Genomic DNA, 9,904 nt, shown 5'->3' with positions numbered 1-9,904 from the left:
GTTCGTTCAAACAAACCGTAATTCTTTTGTTAATGAATGCACTATATAACTTGCTAATGCATGATAGTAGACTGACCCCTCTATAATTCATAGGTAATCGTGCGTCAGTATTTGAGTCTTTCAAAATGGGACAGATTATTGATTTTCTCCAGGGTGAAGGTATAATTCCAGTATCCATAATTAGTTGAAATAATTGCTGCAAGACCGCTATTATGCTAGGAAATTTAATTACAGCGTACGGGATCATATCATAACCGGATGCAGATCTTGATTTCGCTTGCATGACTATGCTAGAAAGTTCTTGAATTGTAATATTTCCATTCAGTTGTGTATTGGGCGTGTATAAAGGGTCCAACATGTCTAACTCGATTAATTGTTTATGAATCTTTTTCTGACTGAAAAACTCTTCGTCAAAATCACTGACATTTTCACCATTGTATAAGTTTTCAAAGTCACATTTCCATTTTTCAAAGACTCGATTTTCGTCGGTAATGATATCTCCATTTTCAACTATCTCAACAGGTATATTTTTATTCTGCCTAGGTCCTAATCTCCGGATTTTATCCCAAAAGTCGTTAGGATTATTTGAAGATAAACCTTCTATTTCTAGGGCGATTGATTCACGATACTGTCTTTCTGCTCGTCTTAGTGTTTTATCAAACATGTTTCTTGCATCAATATATTCCATACGTAAAGCGTTACGAACGGATTTTATGTCTTTACATTTCAAGTATGCCCGTTCTTTAACATTCATATTGTTCCAAAGCTGTGACAAATTTTCATCCCAGAACGGTTTTTTGTTCTTAAATCGTTTGCTTGTGTGCTTTGATGAACTGTATTTTGGCACTGTATTATTCATTTCGGTTATAAGTGTCTCACAAAATGTGTCGTAAATTGTGTCAATATCACACTGTGTTTCTCGGCAAAGATCAATTCTAGTAATTATATTTATCAATGCTGTCCTAGAAAGTTCGCTCCCCATAAAGTCTGAAGGTATCCTATTTAAGTTGAAACGTGTCGGATTAATAATATTCTTGCTACTAACGTTATCACAGTCTTTCATTGTAACGGTATTTGTCACGCTAAACTCCGTTAATATCATACAATGATCTGGTAACCGCGACCTTTCACCTATTAATCCGTGTAATCCATATTTGTCAACAATAGACTGAACAGTTTGCACACTAAAATTCGAGCATATCTTCAAAACGTCGTGTGGTACACATATGTAATCAACAACAGATTTTCCTTTTCGTGATATGGATGTGAAATTGTCGTCTGCAGCGTCGAATCTACCATTAAGAACACAAAATTTTGCGTTACATAAGAATTCTAAAAATTCATGACCATGTTGATTTACTGTAAAGTCTAGAACTTGTCTGTTTGGTAAAGAGTCTACTCCACTGATACTATCCGGAAGTGAACCTATCCGTGAATTATAATCACCAACTAAGAATAATGCGTCACTGTCACTATTTAAATATACCTGTGCTAACAAATACGAACAAAATCCCTCGGAATCTCTTCCTCTGGTCGAATTCTCTGGCGGCAGATAACATGCGCATACGACAAATTCATAATCACACGATTTGTGAACAAATTTAACAACTAAAATTCCGTCATACGATTTATCTATAACATTTAATTCGTACTCTTCACAAATAGAGTTTTTCACTAGTAAATCTACTCCCCCAGAAGCTTTAGGAGCGTTCCTGTGTAATTCCGTTCTATTATGTCCAAACCATGTATAATTCAATACATTTATTCCATCGTTCCCCTTTAAGTGCGTTTCGCAAATTGACACAATGTCAGCATTAACGGATTCAATTATACCCGACCTAAGCTCACTATTATCATTTGTCCAACCACATACATTTATGTGTGCCAATTTAACTATGACATTTAGACAGGGTCCTTCCTATTTCTGTTTATCATCTTGTTGTACTCTGTGCATGATACGTCCATTTGCATTTACCCTTAACGTGTTGCCTTGTGGTAATTCCTTTAAAATAGCTCGTGCATTCATTTCAATCAGTCTTTCAATACGCGACTTGTAACTCTTAATGTAAACTTCTTTATATCTGTCTATATCTTTAAGTGCCATTTTATGCCTCAGCACAAGTATTTTTTCGTCGACATTTTGAAAGCTTATTTTGACTAACGGTGGGCGGTTAACGTACCGTGTCGGAAGCCGCGATACACTAGTAATAAGAACATTCAAAGAAACATCATCGCCTAAAGCACTTATCAAGTCATGTGCTACCGCCATTAAATCTTCCCCCTCAGTGTATTTTATACCACTTGCCGTTACTGTTAAATCTGGGTCATCGCTTGGATTAAACTGTCCATGTTTGTGTTGATCCGTGCTATCACGTGACTTATTTTCATCTGTCTGGCGTGAACTTGTCGTCTGCTCTATTGTAGTAATCCGAGACTGCATAGCTTGAACAGTTTTCGCGACTTGTTCTAAACGATAACTCTCTCGGTTGATATCCATTGACAACTCGTCACGTAAGGCCCGTATTTTCGTATCGATGCTCTCCATCAGGTCAGATCGGAATTTTTCTAATTTCGATTCGAACATACGTTTCATGCTATCCTGACTTTTCTTAATATCCATAACTGTCTCTAGTAACAAGTCCAATTTAGTACTTTCACTCGTACCTGTTTTAAATAATTCCTTAGTATACTCTTGTTTCGAAGACATTGTAGAAGTTGGGCTCTTTCTTACTATATCGCTAAAAGAAGCCATACTTTGCATCTCCTTGTTGTTAGCACTAGCTTTGCACTTTATATTATTTCTCTCCACTTCACAATGTTCAGAGTCAAATAGAATAGCATGTGTCTCATTCAATATTTCACTTACATTCAAATTGTCAGCTGTACCCTCTGAAGGGCCTCTTTTCTTTGTTGCTTTTTTTGGGGTTCAATATCTCATCGGATTCGCTTCCACTACTCCCTTTATTCCTCTTTCTTGTCATAGTTTTAAAACATAGCACAATATGTATTCCTTATTCAAACTTGTGTGAACATAAAAAAGTTCATACAGACTTCTATATCAACTTTAAATCCGTTTTTCTGTAAAAAATATCGAGAGCTCAAAATAACATGTCCGCTTGTACTCCGCTTGTACTCCTATCAATTAGTTCTGTAGGAGAAGATGTTTAAAGGTTTTTCTATTTTTAGCCATAGAGACCCCTAAAAGGGGCCAATCAAAATTATATTAGCAAACTTGATAAAAGACTACCAAAGACTACCAAAGAATGCTACAGACAAAGTTTGGTGATCATCCATCAATTAGTTCTCTAGAAATAGACATTTAACGGTATTTCTATTTTTAGCTTTAGCGGCTACTAAAAGGGGCCAATCAAAATTAAAATGAGCAAACTTGATAAAACACTACCCAAGAATGCTACAGACAAAGTTTGGTGATCATCCATCAATTAGTTCTCTAGAAATAGACATTTAACGGTATTTCTATTTTTAGCTTTAGCGGCTACTAAAAGGGGCCAATCAAAATTAAAATGAGCAAACTTGATAAAACTCTACCCAAGAATGCTACAGACAAAGTTTGGTGATCATCCATCCATTAGTTCTGTAGAAGGTGTTTAAAGGTGTTTTTTTAGCTTTAGAGGCCCCTAAAAGACGCCAATCAAATTAATATGACCAAACTTGATAAAAGACTTCCCAAGAATGCTACAGACAAAGTTTGGTGATCATCCATCAATTAGTTCTGTAGAAGAAGATGTTTAAAGGTTTTTCTATTTTTGGCTCTGCTGACCCCTAAAAGGGGCCAATTGGAATGACATGAGCAAATTCAAGTGTGACTTACACAAGGATGCTACAGACCAAATTTGAAGCAGGCGCGTAGCTAGCCTATAAAGAATGTGGATTCAAAATAATCTAGGGGGTCAGGGGGCATGCCCCCCCCCCCCCCTGAAAATTTTGAAATAAATGGTGCAATTTGGTGCGTTTTGGGGCCTCCGGAGAGCTTTCTTGACCCCATGTATCAATATAACTAATCTACCAAGAAGGAACTATTTCAAAAATGCAGAGTAATACGACAAATGCACCAGAATTATTCACATTTGCATCATGAATTCACTGATTCAGGTTGGTTAGTTCAAAATGTTATCAGTCTCGCTAGAATCGGTTCACAGACATGGTCAAACATGTCATTACTCAACAAACAGACCGAAACAAATAAACACTAGGCATACATAGTAACATTTTAGTTATAATTATCTCTTTTCTAACGCTGATTCTGCGGATGAGTTCTTTAAGAACTCGATGTAAACATTTGTTTACATTTCGAAAATACGGCGCGTGCAAACTCCCGACTTTGAAGAGCTGCAAAGGCCGACAACTTTTCAAAAAAAAATACTACGGTATGGTGTACGATTTAGGCTATATGATTTATAAAGTATTCAGTGTGGTAATTATCAGATCCGGCGAACGCGGCTGAATTTCAAACCACATTTTTTTTACTAAAAATTTTTTTTGGTCAAAATAATGTGGATTCAGCTGCGTACTCGCGTATAGGCAGCTACGCGCCTGTGAAGTAATTCTGCTTAGTAGTTTCAGAGAAGAAGACGATTGTTGACGCATGACGACGGACGATGACGCCGGAGCATCCCCCCTTTGATACTAATAGAAAAAAAAAGAAACGTCCCTGCATTTAAGTGCAGATATACACACATATGAAAATCAGGATTAAAGTAGATTTATATGTATTGAAAGAGTATTTTATTGCGATTTTTTGTGAAAAAAATATTGCTGAGGGTTTATCCAAAGTAGTGAAGTGGTAATTAAAATGCAGAAGGGGTCGCCCAACAAAATCACAAATTCATATCGGGTATGACCACCTTTAGTATGAATGACTGCCTGACATCTTTTGTGCACAAAATTGATGAGCGTATTGATTTCGGCTTGTGAAATGTTGTTTCATTCCTGAATTAAGGCTTGAAGCATAAATAGAACTAGTCCAGGAAATTGCCAGGACAGCATTGTTGATATAAGAAGGAATTACAGTCAACCCGGTCCCAAGTTAACCCAGCCCCAAGTCAACCCGGCCTCAAAATTGGTCAACCCGGCCCCAAAGTTGGTCAATCCGGCCCCACAGTATTTTTATTTGGTCAATGCGGCCCCAAAATTGGTCAGTGCAGCCCCATAATCGGTCATTCCGGCCCCAAAATATATATTTTCAAAGAAAACTATTCAGGTCATTTTGTTGTATGATGGAATAAAAATGATTTATTATTAATTGAATATTATTAACTATAGAACATTAGTAAACATGAACTGGCATAAAAGTGTCAGTAAATTTAATTGTGCCGATTAAGACTTTAACAGTTTAATACGCAATAGTGATAATGAATAATTATATAACATCAACAATTATATGTACATCAACATTATTTCAGATGTGATAATCAAACAGGCTGTGAAAACAAATCCTTTAAATAAGTTGGTAGTATCTTTCATGTCTTTATTCGATGTAAATTAAAGATGGTTTCGTGAGTGTTCATGCGATAATTAGGAAGAAATGCATAGAATTAAGTTTCCAACAATCTTTTTTCAGTTCATTTGAATGATTTCATTGAATACGTTCATCAGTATAATTAATATTTGTTTCGTTTTTTATCAATTTATTTTCAAAGAATATTTACTGTGTAAAAAGTATTGGAATATATAAGTGTTTGAAAAATTGATAGTGTTTTGTGTTTAATCACTTTATGTCATTATGACTGATAACTGTATTGATTGTGGATATATTGTGCGTGACAGACAGGAGGCAGTGCAGTGACCTGCGATACCTGTGATAGATTGCAGCATCTCTATAATTAATCTTACTTAAAAACACTTTAGTGTGCTTTTGGTCATTTATTTTTTTTAACATACAATAACATAGTAATGATTTGAACACATTAAGGTTTCATTTCCATGATATGTCAATAAAAAAAGTTTAGTTTTTTCTTAAAACTTCTATCGTAGAGAGGTTAAGGTTGAAGACAGATGTCACCTTATTTTCGCGACGGTAAAAACAGTAAACTATGCATGTGTTGCTTGTTTGTTAATATTGATAGTTTTTATATAACATAAATAATAAAAGATATCAGCGTTAAACTTTTTTTGTTTTTGTTGTGAATTTTTATTTCATTTCTTGATAAGTGTTTATATTTTAAAGCAAAATATATAATAAAAAAAATGGGTCCGGGTTGACCAGAAATGACATTGGTTTGGGGCCGGGTTGACCAATTTTGGGCCGGGTTGACTTGGGGCCGGGTTGACTTGTACCGATAAGAAGACATTCTACGGCTGATGCTACCATTTAGTATACACCTTTAGTTTTGATAAGATTACAGAATAAATCTGTTTTGAAAATGAATGAGAACAATTGTCTGTTTTAATAGTTTATTACATATAAAGCGTGTACAAGACTAGAAAATGCTCTACTATAGTTAACTATATTCAGTACTCAAGGTGACAAAAACAGAATATTAATAGTTTTTTAAAACAAACAACACATTTCTGGGAAAGCTATTTCTTAGGCTTGCTCGAATCACTTTATATATGTCGTAATAAAGAACATTTTCTAAATTTTCATGAAATAGAAATGAATTACATGTATAAGATTGTGCTGCTTTTATAGCAAACATCCCTGGTTTGTTTTATAACCAAACAGGAGAAATATCGAAAAATATCAAATATGAATAAAACTTTCACAACCATGCATTAAGATGTAGTAACTAAATGGTCAATAAATTGTTATATAATATAATGCAATAAACACTTGGTCCAAGTACATTAGTATATGAATGTGTACCATTTATATAAAAAAAATCTGAAAAAAAAAGAAAATGTAAAATATATACCATTTTTTTACCGTAATGTTTCTTTAAAAGATGAACATTTATATTTATAATGTATTTCTTAACATTTATATTTATAATTATATTTGTGTATTTACAATAAATTGGCTATAATAAGCTTCCTGTAAAACTCCTGATAGTATAATATAAAATGTACGATTATCTATTACACTTTTTTTCCAAAATATGTTTGTGTATGTTCTTATATGAAAATGAAATAATTATAAAGACAAAATTAACATAGTTTCTTCCCTTGAAACCACTATTGAAAACACAGTTCACTTAAATCTGGTAAGACAAGAAATGGTTTCATGATAATAAAATGACTTCCATGTATAATATTAATGTCAAAAATGTGACAGCAGAGGTTTGCCTCTTTCAAATGAAAATTGTGATATTTTTAGATACAAGATAGTTAAAAAATATATACTGTATTCTTCGAGAGATGATCACTAATGTCACTGAAAACATTAAATATATACAGGATGACAATAACATAATAAAAACATCATGTTCTCTTTTTTAGAAAATTAAAAAAATAATCTATTTACATGAGCTATCCCTGTTAATGCCGTTATCCTGTTAACACAACATCATAAAGTAAATATTTTTATGTTCAGTAAAACACTGTGTTTATATAACCCAATTAAATATTTGAGAGCATATGGTGATATAACAGGTCAATGTCAGTATTATAGAGCCATACCAGGCTTAGCCAATAACTTCTAGTTGTGTGTTATAGAATTAATGAGGTTCATAAGCCTAAAACCATAAAATTTGAATTTCTTACATAAGAAAGGGGGAAGGGTGGGGGGTACACGGGACACTTGAAACAGACACTTATGCCAAATACATAAAGAAATATACTTGGAAAGAAATTAAATATGTCAATTTTGTGCTATTCTAAGCCCGATTCAAGTTTAAAGCGTTCTAACACTTTTCAATTTTAGGTCATTTTTCACAATTAGAATAATTATTCTGAAAAATAGAAATTCTGCACACACATTAATGACCTACACCTACGTCAAATTCAATGGAACATTTATCTCGCAAAATTATTTCTGATCATCATGTAAAACAAACCTCAGTGAAGTCCGTTTAAGCTACCAACAGCATAAAGCCTGATCAAACGCTAGGTACTTTCAGTTCCAACATGTTATGGGTTTATACTGAAATTGGAGGAAATGCATATGTATAGTTCCAAATTCAAAACAGGACAATTCATTCCACATACAACTAGAGGTTATTGGCTAAGCCCGGACAAGTTTATCACATAAATGCTGTTAAAATTTTTAAAAGAAAAAAACAGCATGCAACAATCCTTTACACAAATTTACGAGATTTTTCTCAAGTTGAACACAGATGGTAATACAAAGTCAGGAAAGAGATTTCACAGTGTATGCTTATGTTTGAAAATGATTATCATATATGAGGATATTGGCAGTAAAATAACCTGAATGAATGTAGTTTATGTCTGTAAATATGTATATATAACCTTGTTTTACCAACTAAAACTTCTCCAAAATCAAAAATGCATAAATATTTTAGTGCTGTAGTGAAATTGGATAAATGCAGTAAAATATTAATGTCAAAGCCAGAAAATCTGATAAGTCTTCCGAGGTATTTCATTCATTATTTTCTTAAATAAAGTCAGTACATGTATATTTTTCAAAGCAAGATAAAAAGAAGTGCTATCATATCTTGTTGCGGAGAACTATTTGCTATTTGCTAAGACTATATGAACAACGCATTTTATGTCAGTTTACATTATGTCAGACTATATTTCAGCTATGGAATGACCAAATACACTGACATCTGCTATTCTAATGTTAGTTAAGACATATACATTTTAGCTTGTGTTTTAATAAAGCTTAGAGCCTATCTGAACAACACTTTAAATTCCCTGACTGTACTATGGTCATATAAATAAGCATGGTTTAGACCACAGTAGGGCTTGAACCCAAGATCCCTGGGTTAACAGACAGATACCATCTTTAATTATATCTAGTGTGCATTACATTTCCCCTCTATTTTCCAATTAAAACAAATCTCCCACCACTGAATAGTGATATAGATTTCCCCTTTACAGAAGTTATCTTTAGTAACCAAGTTCTCTAAATAATGACCAAATGACCATACATATTACATTATCAAGTTCTTTTGTTTTAAATTTTATTTTTTTTTTTGGTGGGCTTTAACATTATATAAACACTATTTAATTAATGTCATATGGCAACTTTCAAGCTTTATTGGTTAGGGGAGGCCTCCCTTCATGCAATATTTCAAGCACAAAAGCAAGAACCACCATTCTTCAAAATGTTAGCTTGATAACTTCCTCACATGAAAGAATCCAATGTCACTGGCAGGATTTGAACCCACAGCGGTGAAATGCAAGCAATTCCAAGTCAGGGACCATAACCATTCCACCATAATAACTCCACATTGTTATGTTATCAGAAGATAATAATTAATAACAAAGTATCAGAGCTTGCTTCATAATGTAAATTAAAGAATATAAAAAAAATCAACCTTCAAAACAAAAAAAAAACCTAACATTCTTTACACCGCATCCTCTCTTAACTAAACTAGAACACTGTTAATTTACATATGATATATAAAAATAAAAATATAATAAGAAAAAGCCCTAGCAAAGCATCAAAACAATGGTGTTGAAAGTATTTAGAGTTGCCTAATTAGCACATGAAAGTCTTATCATCTATGCAAAAAATTCAACTTCTGAGTACATACATCTTGTAACTTATCTTGCCATTTTTGATAAAACACAGTCAAAAGATCATGTCATGCACGCTTACAAATATATAAACATCAAATTAAAAAATGAAAATGTATCTCCTTTCAAAGTAATTGTTAAACATTTCATAAAACAATACCAGTATCTTTATGTAACTTTCCTTTCTCACAAACAGATCCAGGTTTTTTTTCTAGGGCAAGGCAGTGGCCCTTTTTATCTCAGTATGATTTTTCGATTGTCAGACTGTTTGTAATTCTATGTTATTAACAAAAATTGTCAA

Source organism: Ruditapes philippinarum, unplaced genomic scaffold, assembly GCF_026571515.1.
Source record: "Ruditapes philippinarum isolate M1 unplaced genomic scaffold, ASM2657151v2 ctg3955_1_1_1_1, whole genome shotgun sequence".
In the NCBI taxonomy this organism is placed as follows: domain Eukaryota; kingdom Metazoa; phylum Mollusca; class Bivalvia; order Venerida; family Veneridae; genus Ruditapes; species Ruditapes philippinarum.
This window is presented reverse-complemented; position numbering follows the sequence as displayed.